General features: G+C 40.8%; 1 pseudogene; it reads right to left on the bottom strand.

The window, feature by feature from the left end:
* Positions 1-350: 350 nt before the first annotated feature.
* On the bottom strand, positions 351-1,462 carry LOC118844463 (annotated as a pseudogene).
* Positions 1,463-22,427: the final 20,965 nt, after the last annotated feature.

Below are 22,427 nucleotides of genomic sequence, written 5' to 3'. Positions count from 1 at the left end.
AAAAATCAATTTAAATATGATGGTGCAACAATTAGAATCACACAGGACCTAGCAGCAGAGACACTGAAGGACCACAGGTCTTGGAACACTATATATATCAAAGAGCATAAAGAACTGGGGCTCAGGCCAAAAATATCATATCTGGGAAAGTTAAGCATAATCCTGAATGGGAAAAATGGATATCTGATCAACTGTCAGAATTTCAAGACTTCATTAAATAAAAAAACCTAAACTTAATAGAAGATTTGACATACAAGAGCCAAGAGAAACAAAGTACATACCAAAGACTGATTGCAATGGATTCAATAAGGACAGACAATTTACTTTTTTTTAAGAAAACATGAATTTTATTAGTCAACTAGTGTTACAAGAAGTCACTGTAGATTTCCCCTTCAGTATTCATCCCACCAAACACTAAGCATAGGAATGTGTCTGTCTCCTTCTGATCTAAGTCATCACCTTTCATAACTTCATCAGCTAAGCCTTCTTTCTCTACATTACTATTAACATTGCCTACATTTGTATGTTCTTCTGCAGAGGCAGGAGCCACACGCCAAGGAATGATGCACATTGAATGATCCAGTCGTCCAGGGGGTGAATATGTATCAAACTTAAGCAGGCTCCAGTGTTGTTTTTCTATGTGATATCAGTACGTTGTAGCCAGTGCCCCTGTGGGAGCCATCCCTCCAAAGATGTATATGTACTTCCCCATGGCCACAGCAGAATGGGCAGCACAGCCTGGTGGGACATCCCCTGTGGTCTCTAACTTCTCCCATTTCATGTCGTTTGTGTCTATGCAATACAGACCATCATAGAATTCATCCCCTGCCAAACCACCATGGACAAAGAGCTTTGGTCCCAATGCCACCATCACATGGCCATGACGGGGTGAGGGTGGTTCCCCACAGGTTTCTGGCTGTGACTAGGTCAGTGTTGTTGCATCAAATACGTGGAGCTGTGTGTCCTGAACAGGCTTGGTGCCTTTCTCCCCACCACCAAAAACATAAAGTTGGTTTCCAATGACTGCGGATGCTGTGTGAAATGTTCTTGGGGATGGTGGTGTGCCAGTCACATCAGGAGTGCTCCATATCCTGGTTGCAAGATCCAATACTTGTAAGCAATTTCGGTTCCCTGACTAGTCTGCTCCTCCAAATACCCAGATCCTGCCAGGGGTATTGAGGGGAAGGAAGCTAGCATGCTCATACCTGGCCAATAGACCCTCACAATCCACTTCATTCCATTGATGGGCAGCCAGATCAATGCAGTGCACATCTGAGAAGCTGCCATTAGGATTTGCTCCCCTAACTATGAAGACCTTTCCTTGATCTGTATCTTGACCAGGAGGAAGGTAGAGGCAGTTATGGCCAACTCAAGCACAGGGGCCATGTCCAGGGGGAGCCAAGGAGTACCATGTTGCCTTCTGGGGGCAGTATCCAGGCTCCAAGACTTGAAGTAGCTTCATGGTATCCTTGCTCGGGCGTGCAAGTGGCCTCTGTCTCTCCAATTTACTTTTTATATATGTAAAATGCATATATGTCTAAGATTATCATTAGTAATTGGGTAGTTCATAAGGAAGATTGGGGTAGTCTTTAGTATGATATGGCTTTAAAAAGTAAAATCAAAAAGAACAGCTAAAACTCATAACTATTTTGTACAAATGAGGTACAAGAGGAAGAACTGATACAGAGTAATTAGATGAGGGAGGAGGGCTATTATTTCTGGAAACCTGCTTTCATCAGGAATGGGTTTAAGAGGGAACAACACACATATATCTAGAAGAGTATGAAAGTCTTCAAAATTCAGAAGAAATAAAACAGTAAGGTCATAGAGAGAGGAGAGAGGACAAGGGAGGAATCTCTACAGGGGAGGGTGAGGGAATAGGTTATGAGGTGGCAGGTAGGGAGGAGGAGGGGGGAAAAACAAAACAAAAATTGTACAGCAGAGAACAGAAGAAAACCTACAAGGAAGCAAAGAAAACATGGACAGCTTTCAACACAACATACAGTGTTGAAATGATAAGTTATTGCTATATATTCTGAATCCTCTCCTGTGTTCTGCTGTGCACATGACATTTTTTTCTCGTTTTATGTGTAAGTTTAAGTTTACAGTGTTTCTTTTTCTTTTCCTATTATGTATTTAAGTTTTGGTATTTGTCTAAAATAAAAAAATTTTAAAAATAAAGAAAATCAAAAGGATTAAGAATCTGGGAGGGTGATCTGCAATTCTCAGAAACAGAAACACTGCAGCCAGAGAGCGTTGCACTCCTATCATACCATCCTAGCCAGGAGTGATGTAAAAGAGAAGAGAGTAGGAAGTGTATCTTCTGGTTCCTGTGCCTTGTTTCTCAGTTACAGCCTTTCCTAAGTGTCCTTCTAGGAGCCATCTAGGAGCACCATGATTACATAAAAGCCTCAGACATTTCCAGGACTACCCATTGATCTCTCCTTGAGCTTACCCAGATCTGGTCTCATGCATGGTGGGTACTGGCCACAGAACAAATATTCTAAGATAAACAATTTCCTGGAGCTTCTCTGAAGAGTCTGAGGAAAGCTGTCTGAACTGCCAGATTCCATAAACCTTTCTGGAGCCCGTGTGATATGGCAGGAAAATGTACTAGAGCTGGGTGAAGAAGTCTGCATTAATATTCTCTACCTAATAGCAGTAAGTTTTTGTGTGTGATATAACAAGCTATGTATGATCAAGTCTTTCCCAATCCCTCTAGGCCTGAGTTTCTTCATCCGTTAAAATGAGAGTATTATACTAAATATTCTAAGGACTAGATGAGGCCTGTGGTTTTCAAGTGGGAAAAGGAGAAAAAGCTGTAGGCCTCCCAGGTGTGGCAGCGGTGGGGATCTGCTGCTCCCTATGCTCTGTCTCTACCTGGGAAGGGAAGTTGTGAATCTTTTTGCTGCAGGCTGGTTTAGTGCCAGGGAAGCAGAAGAAAGTCTATGTGTTTGAACCATTGTATGCACACTTATTTCTGGCTCAGCAGCTACTCAAACATTTCTTTTTGTTACCATGCAGTAAGCCATTAAAAAGACCAAAAATATCTGCAAATGCTCAAAGCAGAGAAGTAAGGTCCCTGCCATCCCACTTTTCCTCAGGCAGGTGCCCATGCTTATCACCCAAAGCATACTGCCCCACGCTCTAAAGACTGGAACTTAATTGGCCAATACCTCCATTACACTGGGATGCCTTGGACACGGTCTACCTAGCAGGAGATACCAGTCCTGCAGCCTGCACTGCCTTGAGGCTCTAGAGATTGAATGGCAAGGAGATCAACACCTTATGACATAGGAAAAGAACTTCATAAATGCTAAAGTGCTGTAGAAATGGGGCCTATTATCATTAACACAAAAGATTCACACTGGAAAATCAATGGAGAAATACATTAAGATAATGTAGAATCATAGATTGTTAGAATGGTAAGTGATGTTAAGGTATGATAATCAAGTCAAACTCTCTTCTCCCACCTCTCTCCCTAGACATACTTTATAGCGGCAAGAACTGAGCAAATCGGACAAGGTTAGCTTAAGATGAGCTCCTATCACTCCTATCTATGACCCAACTCCTACCGTGGTGTAAACACAAAAGCATGGTTATTGTTCAGTTGTTTCAGTCGTATCTGACTTTCTGTGACCCCGTTTGGGATTTTCTTGGAAGAGATGCTGGAGTGGTTTGCAATTTCCTTCTTCAGCTCATTTTACAGATTTGGAACTGAGGCAAACAGGGCTAAGTAACTTGAACAAGGTCATACAGCGAGCAAGTATCTGAGGCCAAATTTGAACTCAGGTCTTCCGACTAATCCTGGCACTCTATCCACTGAGCCATCTAGCTGCCCCTACCAAGCCCTCTGAGGACCACAAATATTCTAACCTTTATCCTATAGAACAAAAGAATTTAAATTTATTCCCAAAAAATTTATTGACCGCTTATTATGTGCCACAGCACTCTGATTGGAAGTGAGGACACAATAGCAAAATCAATCATCCCTTGCTTCAAGGAACTTACATACCATTGGGGCAAGACAATGTGTAACTAATAATTAAATATAAAATATATACAAAGTAATTCTCAGAGGGAGGGCACAGGTCTGATATGAACAGTAGTTTGTTAACAATGAACCAAGCATTCCAGAGGGCAAGGAAGAGTGAGAGAAGAATACAAATAGTATAGGGATCAGGAATGTGGTCAAAGAAGGGAGTCTACAATTCACTAGAACAAAGTGTCTGAGGAATCAGAGAGTTTGTGAGTAGAGCCTTAGGATAGTCGATTGTCATACTCTTCATAGATACAATGGAAATCCTGATCTGATTATCAGTCCCTGTTCAAGGGGTAGAAAGAGGTTATGGGAGAGGCCTAGTTGGTAGTCAAGTGGAGTCCTGGGCTTCTGCTTGTTATTCATTCTTCATTTTCAAAGAAGATTGTAGATGAGGGATGTCTGACTTGAGTGTGAATTGGATGTAAGTGAGGCAGAGTTCAGCCAATCGTCAGCCTCACTCGCTCTTCTAGGGTCATCGAAGTTCAGTGACAAGACAAAAGTCAGGACAATTGGAGACAGCCCGAGATTCAGTGGATGACCTGGGTGTCTTCGATGTGTGACCAAGCTCTAAAAGCTCCACAATGCTTGCTTCAGTCACCTTCATGGCCATTGGAACAATTGCTCACATACATCACATTCTGCCAAAGTCATCACATATTTGGGGTAGGCATCCCTCTAACTCACCAACTGGTTTAAAATCTGTTGGCTACCCTCAACCTGGTTTAGTCCATTTGCCAAGATAGTTTTACCAGGCTCTGGCCTCTATGCATGCCACAGCTTTTTGGAGCCATAGGTGAGAGTTGGGTGAATCCACCAAACATGGATGAGCACCCTTGAAATTGGCTCAGAAAGCCTTCATAGTAGAGATTGTTAGTCCTTGTTAGTCCAGTCCTGGGACTAGGTATTTACCCTCAAAGGCTCATTCTAATGGTTTGTTTTTGTTTTGTTTTGTTTTTTTTTTGCAGGGGGGAAGGCAGAGCAATTTGGGCTTAAGTGATTTGCCAAGGTCAGACAGCCAGTAAGTGTGTCAAGTGTCTGAGGCCGGATTTGAACTCAGGTCCTCCTGACTCCAGGGCCGGTGTTCTACTCACTGGATCACCTAGCTGCCCCTCACTCCAGTGTTAAATAGATTATCTCCTCCAGATTGTGGGATTCTGATCTTGAACTGGCTTGAAAGAAGAAGGGTGGTAGGGACCCTGCCCCCTGATTGGTGAATGAAGAAATAAAAGTGCCCCAGCGATTTATATTTTGGAACATGATTTTCTTTTAAACTGGAGCTGAGGTTTCATTGGTGTAAGGAACACCTGGTGAGGAAATTCCTTCTGCAAATGTTGATGAGCACCTGCTCTGCAACTTTTACTTTTAGAGAGTTGCCTGTAGCAAGAAATTAAATGACTTACCCAGATTCACATAGCTACTGGACATTTGAAATAGGATTTGAAACCAGGTCTTTGATTTTAAGACTAGCTCTCTATCCATTCCATTGCCTTTCCATCAGTAATTTATAAACGAAATCCATATTGGTACAGCAGTGCGCATTTTCATTAAGTAAATAAGGATTTTTCTAGAAAAAAAGCAAATTGATCCATCCAGTTTTGGGGGGCCTAGGGAAAGCAGAGTCAGTGAGACCAAACTTTTATTTTGGAAGGTCTATTCTCATCTCATCTAAAAACACTTCTGAAATCCATTAATCAAACACCCTATCTCCTTCAGAATGGTAGCACAGCCCAACTTAAGAACTATGAGGCACCATTTTTCAGGAAAACACAGAAGATTTAGAATTTCTCCTTTATGTAGATAAAGGGATGGAAAATCCATGGAGTAATTAAACTATAAAAAACTGAAATAGCTTCATTCATCATCTGTTGGATGAAATCCGAAGCTAGGTGATGGGATATACAACTAAATCTCTTTACCTTAAGGATTGATGTATGTGCCTATAGATCCTTTGGAAAAAGACTGTTTAGTATGTATCACTGTGAGACTAATGAAGCTGAGGTAACCCAAGATGTCACCAAAGTACACCTTAATAGAGTCTGAACTTAGATTAGGGAAACATGTTTTTCTAATAATTGCTGATACTGACTTTTACTGACTTTCTCCCAGGGGGTGGCAGAGAAAAGGCAGCAAATTGCCTTAGCTCTCCCCAGTATCTCTTGAAACAACTTTAAATCAAGCCTGAAAGAACCCACAAAAGGACAGGGCAAAACAATTTTTCAGCCCAACCTAACATAGAAAGACTGCAGGAAAGATCTGTTTCACTTGGGTAAAAGAGGAGTCCAGCCTAGCACAGGTATAGTGTCTGGGCAAACCATGTGGGGGCCCCTATCCCTGAATAAATCAGCAACCAAAGCCTGGTGTTCCAACACAGCAGGTCAGCTGTGAGGCTTCCAGCCCCAGCACAGCAGGCAAACTGCCAGCCCAGAACCCTGGGTACAACAGGAGAGCCAGCAGCCCTGGAAGCCCCAACACAGAGAGCCAAATCCCTGGTCCCCAGTACAAGAAGTTTGGACAGTGCCTCCTGTACACCAGGAACAGAGCTTACTGTAAAGTCACAAAATACATTGGAAAGTGGGCAAAAAAATAAAAAACAAGAAAAAAAAGCCCTGACCAGAGAAAGCCTATTATGGTGACAGGGAAGATCAAAACACAAATTCAGAAGAGGACAGCAATGTCAAAATGCCTATGTTTGAAGCCTCAAAGAAAAATATGAATTGGTTTCAGGTCCAAAAAGTCCTTCTGGAAGAGCTCAAAGAGGATTTTAAAAATCAAATATGAGAGCTAGAAGAAAAATTGGTAAAATAAATGATAGTTATGCAAGAGAATCTTGAAAAAAAGAGTCAACAGCTTGATAAAGGAAGTATAAAAAGTAGAAAAGAAAAAAAAAGAAGCATAAAAAAGTACTGAAGAAAATGACTCTTAAAAAGTAGATGGACCAAATGGAAAAGGAGTACAAAAGCTCACTAAGAAAGTAATTCCTTAAAAATTAGAGTTGGGGAAGTGGAGGCTAATAACTCTATTAAGACATCAACAATCAAAATCAAAAGAATGAAAAATAGAAGAAAATATAAAATACTTCGTTGGAAAAACAACTGACCTAGAAAATAGATCCAGGTAACTTAATTATTCGACTCTATGAAAGCCATAATAAAAAAAAAAGAGCCTAGACAGTATCTTTCAAGAAATTATCAAGGAAAACTACCCTGAGGTCCTAGAACCAGAGGGCAAAATGGTCATTAAAAGAATCACCAATCACCTGAAACAGATCACAAAATGAAAATTCCCAGTAATATTGTAGCAAAATTCCAGAACTTTCAGGTCAAGGAGAAAATACTGCAAGCAACCAGAAGAAAACAATTAAAATATCAAGGAGTCACAAACTTTCCCCCAGCATTTTAATGAGAGATCCCAGAGTATGCCCAAAGATGTATGTGCCAGCTATTCAGAGGAACTAGAGACTTCAAGCAAAGGAATACAAACAAAGATCTCCCTGGACTTTGGATGGAAGAGATAAGTTCCTTATCTAAGACTTCATTCCTTCCAGAGAAGCTAAAAGAAAAAACGTGGGTTCAGTTCTACTTCCACTTCTGGAGATACAGCATGGTATGGTAAAAAGAGTGCTTGATTTGGGGTCAATGACCCTGGGTTCAGATCTTGATTCTGCCATTTACTTAAGCTGTGTGGCTTTGGAAAAGCCTCACAACCTCTCTGAGACTCAATTTCTTCACTTAAAAAAAGAGGGGTTTGGACTAGATGACTTTTAAGGTCTCTCCAGCTCTAGGTCTGTGATGCTGTGATCCTTGATGTTCGTTCATATGGGACCCACAAGCTCCTCACCCTCTGCCTTGGTAAGAGTGATTATAGGTTAACTGTACACATAGGGTCCTCCTGTTTTTCCTAACATCAGCTAAATGACTCCTCCATTCATCATCCATCAGCCTGCATCCTTGGACCAGCTCCACTCATAAATACACGTTGAGACATCGGGGCTGGACTGGTGCCATCCAAACGATACCCCAGTTTATATCGAACCAAACCCAAGGGAAATAACTCATCTCTTGGGTTTGAAGAGGGTACAGATTTCCCTGTCAAATAAGACAGAAAAGGAATTAGGCCTTTGCTCCTATATGCTATTTAAAACCTTCTAGATTTGAAACAAGGTATAAAGAAGGGAAAGAGATCATAGAGTGTCTCCAAATGCTTCACATTAGGGCTGCTTTGTCCAGAGAATATGTTGGTTTAAAAAAAAATACCCATACACCAGGCCTGCACAGACCCACAGCCATTAAAGGATTAGGGGAAAAGGGAGGGCCCCCAGGAAAAATGTAGGGTTGCCACTGCTCACTCTCCTGTTTGTCACATGACCCAGCGCAATCAACCATCACCAGTCTGTCTTTAGTCTAACCTATCTGGGCACCCCCCCTCAAAGAAGTTTACAAGTTGTGCAGGTCTTCCATACACCATTGTCCTAGTAACAACAAAACAACCAGTGGATTCTGAGGCTAGAAACCAGTATACGCCCACGATCAGACATCAGTACACATCCAGTTGGAAGAAGATATGTCCGTGTGATATAGAAAGAAACAATGATAATTTATCCCCCTTGTAAACTTTGTTTATTACCATATTAATTTCCACTCCCTACCTGAATGAAGCAACCCTATTTAGAAAACACTTCTATCTTTAATTACTGCATGATGGGAAGAACTAAAGACGTTTTGATTGAGTCTCCATTAGTTCTTCTCTGCAGGGAAAATCTGATTTTGGAGTGGCAGCTACTGTTCTGATCCCCAGGGAGTTCCCATAAAAATTAGAACTCATGGTTAAGCATAAAGATTTCCTCCAACCAATCTGCTCTTAACAATTAACAATAGAAGGATAAGCTGCAAACCCCCAATTAATCAGCTCTCAATGTGCCTAAAGGATTGCTGTTGGCACCCTTGAAACTTGTGACTCATCCAATGCCCTCATGACTGAGGGTAACCTTCTCTGCCAGTTAAGGGTATCTCCAGCATTCTCAGCAAAATGACAGTGAGACATCAAACTCATTGAGGATAGCTAAAGGAGGCCCTTGACCTGGACCACTCATCTTGCTCAGCAGTTTCCCTTCCCAGGGAAGGAAGAGCCACACACTGCTGTGATAGGGATACCTGCAAGTCAGAATTTTCCCAGCCAAGAGGACACATTTTTTGATCTACAAGGAAGCAAAGCACTCAACATCCAGTTAAAAATAAAGAGCCCCATCAGCCCCAGTCCTCTGCAAAGTGCTTATTAATGCTTATTTTAAAACCTTGGAGAGTTTGAGACTAGGTGCAGCTTCCAGAAGGTGACAAGGAATTCAGAGTTTTGATGCCTGAGACGAGGAGACACACCTCTTTTCTATTTTTATGCCCTCTTCTTCTCCCACCCCTCAAAGGAAGAAAGTTAATGTTCCAAAAGGAAAAATGAAGGGAGAACAATAGCTATCGACTCATACTTATTATTTGGGGCTCGAAACCACTTCTTGTCGTGATTATCCTACCAAACACAAATGGTCCCTACCTTCTGAGAACTGAGAATTACAGTCTCAGGGTCCCTTGGGAGGGACCTCAAAGATCATCTCATTCAACTGCTCACCTAGACAACAATCCCCTCTATATTATCTCTGACAGAGGTTCATCCAGACTCTTCATAAAAAAAACCTGACATTTCTATTGGACTTCAAGGCTTGCAAAGCACTTCAAATATATTAGTTCATTCAATCCTCTCGACTTCCCTGTCAGATAGGTGCTGTTATCATTCTCCTTTTATGGACAGAGAAAAGTGTTGCTCAGAGAGATTCAATGACAACCTTCTTGTTACTGTCTTTTTTACAAATGAGGAAAACGAACCACAGAAAGTTAAGTGATTGGCCCAAGGTCACACAGCTAGTAAAATGTCTGGGATTCAAGCCCAGATCTTGCTGCCTCCAAGTCTAATGCACTCTCCACTGTAACATAAAATACTTCCAGTGATCAGGATTTCAGTACCTGAAGCAGAGATTCTATCAGATGTTTCCCTAGACACTGCTAAACAGGGACATGGCCAGAGACTAGAGGTCCAAGCCAAAGGACAACATCTCCACAGACAGAAAGTTTCTTGGGCATTTACTGACTCTCGGGCAAGTCATCAGAACTATGGTACTGAATCAGATGCCGCAACAAAGCTTTTGTGAATTGTTTCCTGTCTGATGAGCAGTTTCTCTGGAAATAAGAAAATGCTCTCTGAGAACTGGAGTTGCCTTTAAGACAAGACAATTTTTCATTTAACGATGCTTACAGCATCTCTGTCTGCGGCTGAGAGCATGAACTGCATGTTTATCTGTCGGTTCAGCAGAGGTTTGAAGGGAGGGCAGGGGAGAGGGAATGGAAACACACAGATTGAGCATCTTTTGGAGATATTTCTCTTTCAAAGAAAGGATACCATTTTAACCGATGGGGAAATAAATAACAGAGAAAGGGAGAGAGAAGTATTGTACCTTGGGAAGGCCACTGTGATGGAATGGAAAGAACAGTGAATCTGTAATCCAAAAGCCTGAGTTTAAGCCCTAGCTCTGTCACTGGCTAGCTGTGTGACTTAGGCCAAATCATTTCCCTTCTCTAGATTTTCTCATCAATCAAATAGAGATAATATTTAACTCAAAAGCACTATATAAAAAAGCACTGTATACCTGGCTGCTACTATTCCTTCTCGTAGTCCCTCACACACAGTACTTCTCCTTCCCCTCTGCTTTTGCACAGGCTGTCTCCAATGCCTGGAATGCATTCCTTCTTCACTTTTGGGGCTTACAGTATTTGTATTATTCTATTGTCCTTCAAAATTCAACTCAAACAGCATCTTCTCTATGAAGACTTTCCACATCCCCCCACCCCAGCTGCAAGGATTTGCCTTTCCATTATCATCACAAAAATTATTTTATTTATTTTATATATGATTTGTGGGGCATCTAAGTGGCACAGTGCCAGGCCTGGAGTCAAGAAGACTCATCTCCCTGAGTTCAAATCTGACTCGGACAGCCATGTGACCCTGGCCAAGTCATTCAACCCTGTTTGCCTCAATAACCTTATCTGTAAAATGAGCAAACCACTCCAGTATTTTTGCCAAGAAAACCCCATATGAGGTCATGAAGAGTCAAACACGACTGTATAACAACAAAAATATAGTTTGTATGTACTTAGATGTCTATACTTAGATGTGTCTGTACTTCAGATATATCTGAAGATAGCTTCAGAACCTAGCATATTGTAGGTACTTAATAAATGCTTGTTCCTTAATTGATTGATCACAACTACAGAGAAAATAAGTGACAAATCATTAAAACACATGAAAATGGTTTCCATTTATAGGGAGAAAAGGATAGGATAAGGTAGGACATAACTGTGTTTTAGGCCATTTTACCTTAATTTCCAGTTTTCTCCCAAGAGGAGAAGATTATTTTACTGATTTCTGATAGACTTTATCTTCTCTATGCATGTGCAGATACAATTGTGTTTGTGTGTTTGTGTTTATGTGGGTGTGAAGCAATTTTCTACCTGTAGGAAAAACAGTAACAGCAAAGAATAAAATTGGAAATTAAAAATCTGAACAGTTTTGAGGCAGACACACATGTGTCAAGGGCTGGATCAGGAGGCAGAGTGAATTCTAAATTTCAATACTGGCTTGGTATTTAGCTATCTACACTGTCACAGTTCAGGTGGCCCAGTAACTATGAGAAGGCAAAAGGTGTTGCTAAGCATAGAAGAGCACAAGCCCAGTAGATTCTGAGACCAAAAGCAGATGTTCCTGGTAATCCCTGGCACCACACTGCTGGAACACAGATGTGGAGGAAACTCCTCTGAGCATGGGTTGAATTCAGACCTGGGTTCCCCAGGCCCTACAAGCACAAAAACACAGGTGTATTTCTGACTGGACAGCTTTTCCCTCAGAAGGAATTTGCTTGACAGAGTAAAGGATGTGACCATTTTTTATGACTCTAGGCTACTGTATGACTAACTATGGTCCAGGCCACTTACACAAAGGTGGATTGTGCCCACTAAAGCCCCTGAAAGGTCTACATGCAGAGGAAGATGGGAAAAAGAAAAAGTCCTACAATGGATCAGGAAAAGAAGAAATAATAGTTCCCAGCAATCTACAGCTCCTCCTTCCTCCCCAACTCTGTCTCTTCTAGGCATTGACAGAGAGACTCAAATATCAAGAAGATGTAGCTGGCTACAGGCTTATTTTTATCTCTTCAGGGTCTCTGTGCTGTCCAGTGGGCAGTCTGTCAACCTAGACCAGAGCTCCTATCATCCCTCAGCTACAAATATGACTAAGTGGGAGAGTCTGTGTTGGAACTGTTAAATGCTAGGAGTGAGACATAGTCATTTGCCTCTGAAAGGTGAGGAAAAGAACAGATTGAGTAAAAAACTGACCTTTATGTAGAGTCTTAGAGTTTGCAAAGCACTTTACATACATCATCTCATTTGAGGCTTCACAACAACCCAGTGAGGTAGGGACTATAAGTATTATTATCCCCGTTTTACAGGTGAGAAAACTGAGTCTCAGAAAAACACATGGCTAGTTAAGTGTCAGAGGCAGCATTTGAAGACAAGCCTTCCTGAATCCAAAGTAAACATTCCAACCACTACACTAAATATGAGATCCGTTGTCTAATAAATAACACTTAAAACCATATTTTACTGCCATCATCCTAAAATAAATGCAACAGTTTAAAAAATTGTTTTTACATGCAACTGGGAAATAAGATATACAAGCAATGGGATATAAAAATCTATCTCGCCCTCAAGAAAGTAAGGGGAAAAGGGATGTGAGGGGAGTGGGGTGACAGAAGGGAGGGCAGACTGGGGAAAGGGGCAATTGGAACACATGTCATCTTGGGACAGGGGGAGAGTAGAGAGGGGGAGAAAATTTATAACTCAAAATCTTGTGGAAATGAATGTTGAAAACTAAAAATAAATTTAAAAAAATAAACACCTGATGAATTGAATTGAAAAAATAAAATAAAATAAATGCGACACCCACAGAGAGATTTGATTGAGTTCCTGGGATTTGAACTGCAGAAGGGACATTCATTTCCTTCAATAGAAGTGCTTTGGTTTTAAAGGCAGTGTTAGTGCTAGACCTACATTCAAATCCTACCTCTGAAACTCACTAGCCGTGATCATGGAAAAATCCCTTCAACTCTGATACCCAATGTCCTCATCTGTAAAATGGGTATAACCATACCTAATTAGGCCCAATTATATTCCAGGGCTTTGGGCCCAGACAGCTTAGGATGTCCTCTTGAGACACACGTAGTTCATCCAGAAGTATTTTCTAGACCTAGTCTTTTTTTGTGGAGTTTTTATGCTCTAGCTATTCGCCTCCTCTTCTTTCTTCATTCTCTCTCTCTTTGGAATTCTCTGGAACTCTTCAGTGCTAGAAACTTTCATCTCCTATGTAACCTTGCTGACTGGTGCCTCCCTGCCAGTGATATCAGAATTAATCAGACACCCTTGATGAAGACTCCCTCCCCCTCCATGAAACACCTGGTCTGAGAAAGCCTGTGATATAGGACTAACCCAAGGATACTCCCTGAACTTGGGAGGAACGCTCGGAGCCTAGCATAACCTAAGTATCAGATGTGAAGGGCACCTCCACAGAATGGCTGATCACCTTCATCCTTCTATCACAGCCTGAAAGGCATCATACCCAAGGTCCAGATCATTCATGTCCTGCATGCTCTGAATTCCACTTGCATGCTTGTCTGCCTCATCAGTGACCATCACTGAGATACACTCCTGCCACTTCCTCATGCCTTTGAGTGTTTCATATTAACCTAGGAGCCTTTGCTCCTAACTTAAAATGTAACCAAACCAATAGACTACTGTTTTGCATTAATGGCCAATCAAATTCTTATATGAACCCTCCTTTTAGGCCCAGTAGCAAATCCAAGTAGAACATATGTCTAGGTTCTGAAGAACTTGGAGTTCCAAACAGAGGTGTTTTTATCTGATCCTAAAGTCAATAGGGAACCTTCAATAAAGTAGAGCTTATTGAGGAAGGGAGTGGTATGGGCAGATCTGGGTTTTCTGAATACCACTGGAAGCTATATGTAGGATGGATTGAAGTGGGGAAGGAATTGAGGCAGAGACCTCAATGAACAGACTGTTGAAATGATCCAGGCAAGGAGTGAGGAGGAGGGGGTGAAGCCAAGATGGCAGCTGGAAAACAGGGACTTGCTTAAGCTCTCCCCCAAATCCCTCCAAATACCTGTAAAAAAATGGCTCTGAACAAATTCTAGAGCTACAGAAGACACAAAATAACAAAGGGAAACAAGTCTCCAGCCCAAGACAGCCTGGATGGTTGCTGGGAAGGTTCTATAGCACCGTGCTGGGAGTGGAGTACAGCCTAACATGGGTCACACGAGGACAGACCAGACTGGGAGTCGGGAGGAGCAGGCATTAGGGCCCTGAATCACTGAGCTGTGGCAATTACCAGACTTCCCAACCCACAAACACCAAAGACAACCAAGCAGGTTAGTGGGAAAAATACTGGATCTGGGTGAGAGAAGTGCATGGTCTGGCCCCAGCCCTGGGGGCAGTGGAGGTGGCTGCAGCAGCAGCAGGGAGCTCCTGCAGCTGCTTCCAGAGCTCCAGAGGCAGATGTTTCTGGAATCCCTGGCCCACACGGTGGGAGGAATCAAGCAGCAGATCAGAGTGGGAGTGCAGGGAGCACTTTGCTGGCACAGAGGCAGGGTATTCTTGCTTTGTCCTACTTGTGTATCTGGCTCATGGTCCAAGTTGGAGGTTCTTGGGGGAAGAGGAGTGTTGGTGTGGCAGATTTTGCAGTGAGGAAGGAGTAGAAGTAGCTCTGAAAACAGCAGTACAAGGCTCCTAAAGCTTGGGACAAAGTACTCTCCACTCCAAAGGCAGTCATACCTTGACAAAAAGCTCAAGGGTCAAGTAGTTGGCTGGGAACATGAACAGGCAGAGTGAAAGGACCCAGACTATAGAATATTTCTTTGGTGACAAAGAAGATCAAAACAGACAGCCAGAAATCAAGAGTCAAAGATCCTACATCAAGAGCCTCCAAGAAAAATATGAAAAACAAGTAAGAGAAGTAGAGGAAAAATTGGGAAGAGAAATGAGAGTGATGCAAGAAAATCATGAAAAACAAGTCAACAGCTTGCTAAAGGAGACCCAAAAAATACCAAAGAAAATAACACTTTAAAAGATAGACTAACTCAAATGGCAAAAGAGGTCCAAAAAGCCAAAGAGAAGAAGAATGCCTTAAAAGGCAGAATTAGCCAAATGGAAAAGGAGGTCCAAAAGACCACTGAAGAAAATATTTCCTTAAAAATTAGATTGGAGCAAGTGGAAGCTAGTGACTTTATGAGAAGTCAAGAAATAAAGTAACAGAACCAAAAATGGAAGACAATGTGAAATATCTCATTGGAAAAACCACTGACCTGGAGAATAGATCCAGGAGAATTAATTTTAAAATTATTGGACTACCTGAAAGCCATGATCAAAAAAAGAGCCTACACATCATCTTTGAAGAAATTATCAAGGAAAACTATGCTGATATTCTAGAACCAGAGGGTTCTAGATTGGCTTTTGAAAAAGGTCCCCAAAAGAAAACTCCTAGGAATATTGTCACCAAATTCCAGAGTTCCCAGGTCAAGGAGAAAATATTGCAAGCAGCCAGAAAGAAACAATGTGAGTATTGTGGAAACACAATCAGGATAGCACAAGATCTAGTAGCTTCTATATTAAGGGATAGAAGGGCTTGGAATATGATATTCTGGAGGTCAAAGGAGCTAGTACTAAAACCAAGAATCACCTGCTCAGCAAAATTAAATATAATACTTTAGGGAAAAATATGGATTTTCAATGAAACAGAGGACTTTCAAGCATTCTTGATGAAAAGACCAGAGCTGAATAGAAAATGTGATTTTCAAGTACAAGAATCAAGAGAAGCATGAAAAGGTAAATGGGAAAGAGAAATCATAAGGGACTTACTAAAGTTGAACAGTTTTGTTTATATTCCTACATGGAAAGATGATATTTGTAATTCATGAGACCCTTCTCAGTTTTAGGGTAGTTGAAGGGAATATACATATATAGACAGAGGGCACAGGGTGAGTTAAATATGAAGGGATGATATCTTAAAAAAATAAAATTAAGGGGTGAGAGAGGAATATATTGGGAGAAGGAGAAAGGCAGAGACAGAGTGGGGTAAATTATCTCACATAAAAGTGACAAGAAAAAGCAGTTCTGTTGAAAGGGAATAGGGGGCAGGTGAGGGGGAATGAGTGAATCTTACTCTCATTAGATTTGACTTGAGGAGGGAATAACATACACACTTAATTTGGTATCTTACCCCACAGGAATGTAGAGGGAAGGGAATAAAAGAGCGGGAATGATAGAAGGGAGGGCAGATGAGGGAAAGAAGTAATCAAAAGCAAACACTTTTGAAAAAGGACAGGGTCAAGGGAGAAAATTGAATAAAGGGTGACAGGATAGGAGGGAGGGAAATATAGTTAGTCTTTCACAACATGACCATTGTGGAAGTGTTTTACATAATGATACATGTGTGATCTATGTTGACTTGCTTGCCTTCTCAAGGAGAGTGGGTGGGGAGGAAAGAAGGGAGAGAATTTGGAACTCAAAGTTCTATAAACAAATGCTCAAAAAAAAGTTGTTTTTGCTTGCAACTGGGAAATAAGATATACAGGCAATGGGGTATAGAAATCTATCTTGCCCTATTAGAAAGTAAGGGACAAGGGAATAGGGAGGGGAGAGTGGGGTGACAGAAGGGAGGGCAGACTGGGGAACGGGGTAATCAGAATATATGCCATCTTGGAGTGGGGGGGGAGGGTAGAAATGGGGAGAAAATTTGTAGCTCAAAATCTTGTGGAAATCAATGTTGAAAACTAAAAATATTAAATAATAAAAATATTTTTTATTAATCAAAATATTTTTTGAAAAAGAAATGATGAGAACCTGAATTAGTGAAGTGGCAAAGTGGAGAGAATGGGATGGATAACCAGATATGCTGTGGAGATAGCCTCCATAGGCGAGGGAAGGGAAGGGAATGAGCATTTATTTACATACCCACTATGTGCCAGGCACTGAGTTAAGCATTTTTTACAAATAATATCTATTTGATCCTTACAACAACCTTGTGAGGTAGGATACTGTTATTATCCCCATGTTACAGTGGAGGAAACTGAGGAAAACAGAGGTTATGTGACTTCCCCAGAGTCAGATGGTTAATAAGTATCTAAGGCCATATTTTAACTCAGGTCTTCCTCATTCCAGACCCAGTAGCACTGAGTCTGGCATCCACTGCGCTAAGTGCCACTAGTAAGACTTGGCAACTGATTGGATGTGTGGAGTGAATGGGGAAGAAAAAATGACCCAGCTTTTGTAACTTGGAAGGATGGTGATGCCCTTGACAAAAATAGGCAAGTTCAGAAGAGGGGTGAATTTGAGGGGAAAGATACTGAGTTTTGTTCTGACATGTTTAGTGTAAGATATCTATGGAATATCCAGTTCAAAATTTCCAGCAGACAGCAGTATCAGGAAAGGGCCAGAGGCTAGAGTTATAGATGTAGGAGTCGTCTGCATGCAGTGATAATTGAACATATGGGGGCTAATAAAGTCTTCAAATGAGAGAATACAGGAAAAAAGAAAAAGAAAAGAAAAAACAGGAAGGGAGAAAAGGGGGGAATATGGGGAAGGGAGAAGAGAGGGGAGAATATGGGGAAGGGAGAAGACAGGGGAGAGAAGAGGACAGGAGAGGACAGGAGAGGACAGGAGAAGACAGGAGAGGAAAACCAAGAAAGAGAAATCAGACAAATAAGAGGAAAACCAAGAGAGTAGTGTCATTAAAACCCAGAAAGGAAGGAATATCTAGGAGTGATCAGTAGCATCAAATACTTCATAGAGGCTAAGAAAGACTAATGAGGATTGAGAAATATGATGTTGGATTTAGCAATTAATATTTTATTAATAGTGTTGGATGAAACAGTTTCAATCGAGCAGTGAGGTCAGAATACAAATTGCAAGACAATGAGAAGTGAGTGATTCCTATCACTATGACTATAGGCAGATTTTTCTAGGAGAAGCGAAGTGGGATCCCATGACCTGAGATTCTAAAAGAAGGAAATCTTGGCCACTTGGTTGCAAATTATTTTGATGAGAAAGAAAGAAAAGGAGAAGGTGTCTAAGTAGACCAAAGTGGACACACAGGGAAGAACAATTAGATTTTTTTTAAAAAGAACACATATTCTCTATGTAACCCATGTAAACTCTAAGGCCCCTTATCTGAACTCCCACTCCCATGGACAAATTGGATCCCAAGAGTTTGGCTATATTCGCTTCTTAGAATCTTATAGGTACATCTGAGTAGTTAGGAGTTAAGCCATTGGCTTGAGACCTGTTTGGTGGGCTTCCCTGAAAGATTATCAGCTGAAAATAAAGGTCCATGATACACTCTCACACAAGCACACACAGAGGAATGTGGACTCAAGATTCGAGAACACATGTAGCAAAGGGATAACTCCCTTCTCCTGCTTCCTGAAGAAGTTCGCCTTTGGGAGAGTGCTAAGCTACTTTGTGGAGCCTATGTCCATTCTGGCTCCCAGTACAGACATTGGCACCAGTTAATCTAGGAGTGTGGCTAGGACGCTGCTGGGAAGAGGAGAAATCCAAACCTCCCCCCTCTTATCTCTCCAAGGTCCACAAGGTGATCTTCCAGCCAAAGGGGAGAAGGGGAGAAGAAGACTGAAGGTCAAAGTTGAGGGCTCCCATCTGTCCAGAACCCCCCACCTTCACTTCCTGGAAGTGTTTAGGAGTGTGCTGGAAAGCCATATTTGTTCCAATTTCTGGAATGACTCGGCTTAATTTGATTTATAAATGACTGGGATGTGGCAAAGTTTTCTCTGTCTATCCAAATACAATTTTTGTCAAACATCACTCCAGGTGAAAGGATTTTTTGCACTCAGTCTATATTCTCACCCAGTTAAGGTAACAAGGCTTCCACTCCACCATTACAAATATAACACTTTGTAGGGACCTAACACCTTATACTTAGATTCACTCTTCAATTACCAAGATGCTATGTTGTCCAATTAAAACAGAGCTCACAATAAACGGCTCAGGTTGACTTTCTCATACAACAAAGCAGCAGCAACACCTATATTTTCCCCTTCTTCATTTCCCTGTCAAACTAGAGGCAGGGAAAGGGGGTAATATTTCTGAGAAGCTTAACCTTCCTTGTGCTTTAGGTGAAGGGCAATAACTAGAACTAAAGTCTTTATTCAGCCATTCAGGAATTGGCACCCCAAGCTTTTGACTCCTTGCTGCTTCTTTCTCTCCTGCTGCTCTTTAGTCTTCATTCTCAGTCTCCTTCCCTATAACCTATACATTTCAATGGTTTAAATCAGAACCCCCTGCCTCTCACCAATTCACCTTATACTTAAAAGTAAACAAATCATTAAATTTCCCCTAAAAAATCAACAGTCCTTTTTAAAAATTAAAACTCAGTCTCTAAGTTATATGATTTCTCATATTTTTGTCTTTGCCTTGTTTATCTACAAAGTCATTTTATACAAATGAGCTGATGGACCATAATGCCTGGCCATTCATATTTTCAACATAGTCCTTCATCTCATTTTCTGTCCTTGAAATTGTTCCTTCATGCTCAAATTTTCCAGTATTTTTAAATAAATAAAAGTTCCTTTATTTAATAAGTAAAAGTTTGAACAATCAAATTGTGCCCATACAAACAAGTAAGCATTCTCTATATTTTATAAGATGATTTGATCCTTTATATTCATGCCAAAATTCTTTTACTGTCTCAAACTACTCAAATCACAATGGAAAGTTGTGTATTTTCATATGCATATTTTAGCAGTTTTTTTAAGCCAAAGTTCCCTTCTTTCTCCTTTTAGGCATCAAAATGTTCATCTATAACAGTGGCAATTTTTTACATCCTTTGGCACTATCATAGATGAATATTTTGATACCTCAAAGGAGAAAGAAAGAAACCTTGGTCTGATTTTTTAACTGCTATTTTATTTACTAAAGAGTACTGTTTCTGCCCCTTTCAGGACTACAGGACTTACATGAGATATCTCAAAAAATGGAAAATTTACCCAAAGTGGAAAAAAATCACAGATGATACTTTTTCTAAAAAACAACCAAGAAGTCATCAGCAATTATTGCTTAATTTTTCTACTTTCTTATATCAGTAAAGTATTTATGAAAATGGTCAATGCATAAAATCATTTTTCAACACAAGAAGGGAAGAGGCCACCTTTTATGGGTGATTTTTACAGCAGATCATACAACTGACAGGTATAGAGATTAGAGAGGTAGTTGTTATGGAGTAGCAAGACCATTGAATTTAAGATCAGAAGACTTTTGTTTAAAAACCATCTCTGCTATTTGGTACTTTTTATTTTTAACCTTGGGCTAGTCATTTGACCCTAATTTCTTCATCTGTAAAATTAAGGAATTGTATTAACTATCTCTAATGTCCCTTTGATCTCTAAATCTGAGCTGACCCTCTACCAAAAAGGTTCACAGATTCTTCTAAGTATGTGTGAGAGATGAAATTAAATGCAGATAACTAAGTATACATATCAAAGAGTGACACAGTGCCACTAAATGCTCTCTATCTCTTGTTCGGTCACAAATTCTCTTATCTATAGATCTGACAGGTAAATTATTCCATTCTCCTCCAATTTGTATCATCCTTTGTTTCAATCATGTAATCACTCTGCTATCCACTTCCATTTGATGGATGAGCTCATCCCATTCACATTCACAGTATGACTACATAACCATGTAATTCCCACCATACTACTTTTTTCTATGGTTTCTCTCTCTCTCTCTCTCCCTCTCTCTCTCTCTCACCCCTCCACCTCTCTCTCCCTTCCTCTCTCTCTCTCTCCCCACCTTTCTTAAAAATGTTTTGCTTCTGACCACCACCTCCCCCAATCCCTGTGTCACTTAAATCCAATTCACTTTCAAGTCAAGATATCACCTTCCTGATGTCATTGGTCCTCTTTGAGAAAGAAGGACAAACAACAATCTGTGAATAGTAGGAGCTGCTCCACTGGGGACCCAACTAGGAAATACTGTCTCTTCTTTCTTTCCTTCGTTCCTTCCTTCCTTCCTTCCTTCCCCCTCTCCTTCCCCCCATGGGGAATCATACACTTACATGTGGGTGCTCTGATCAAAGGAATTTAAATTTCTTGAAATAGAGCTCTGGATGTGATAAAGCCCATTCAAATTCAAATGGGGCTTCTTGACTATTCCTTAAACCCAAATCACTCTGGCTCTCCCTGGTTGGCCAATAATTGGGCCCAACCCAAGCCTTAGTTGGTCACTGTTTGGGTTTTATTGGCCCAGAGTGAGTGTAAATAGCAATTGTTTCTGTTCTGGCCTAAAACTCTAATGGTCTTCCCCTCCCAGACTGATTTTTTTAAGTAGGTAAAAGAGGTCTTTTTTTTTTTTTGCCTCCTTTCTTACCTACCCTTAATCACTGAATGGGTGTTGTCTCAGATAAACTGAGACCTGGAAAATACCTTTGCTTAAAAAGGCTAAGGTCTCCCACTGTGTCTGGGGCTATCTCCAGTCATCCTGATCTATGTGGTGCCACTGGATCTAAATGGCTCTGGAGGAGAGAGGGAAGCTGGTGACTTTGGACAGCCCTACCTCATTTAAACCAATTCACTTGCAAGTCAAGACATCACCTTCCTGATGTCATTGGTCCTCTTTGAGATTGAAGGACAAACAATAACAGTAACAACAAGGATAGCTTCCACTTGCCCAATTCTAATTTTCAAGGAATTATTTTCTTCCTTTTCCATTTGGACAATTCTACTTTTTTAAGGAATTCTTTTCTTCAGTGAATTTTTGTGCCTCTTTTTACTATATGACCTATTCTATTTTTTAAGGCGCTATTTTCTTCAGTATTCTTTTGCCTCCTTTACCAAGCTGTTGACTCATTATTCATGATTTTCTTGTCTCACTCTCATTTCTTTCCCCAATTTTTCCTCTACCTCTTATCTGATTTTTAAAATCCTTCTTGAACTCTTCCAAGAATTCTTTTTTGGGCCTGAGACAAATTCACATTTTTCTTTGAAGCTTTGCATGTAGTTGTTTTGACATTGTTGTCTTCTGATTTGGGGTTTTAATCTTCCCTGTTGCCACAGTAACTTTCTATGGTCAGGTTCTTTTTTTTTGTTTGTTTTTCCTCATTTTTTCAGTCTATTTATTAACTTACATCTTTATGTTAAAGTTAGACTCTGATCCCAGAGTGAGAAGGCATAATTCCAAGATTCAGATTTTTCATGCTGTTGTTTCAGAGC

The sequence above is a fragment of the Trichosurus vulpecula genome, chromosome 3 (assembly GCF_011100635.1).
Source record: "Trichosurus vulpecula isolate mTriVul1 chromosome 3, mTriVul1.pri, whole genome shotgun sequence".
NCBI lineage: Eukaryota > Metazoa > Chordata > Mammalia > Diprotodontia > Phalangeridae > Trichosurus > Trichosurus vulpecula.
This window is presented reverse-complemented; position numbering and strand designations above follow the sequence as displayed.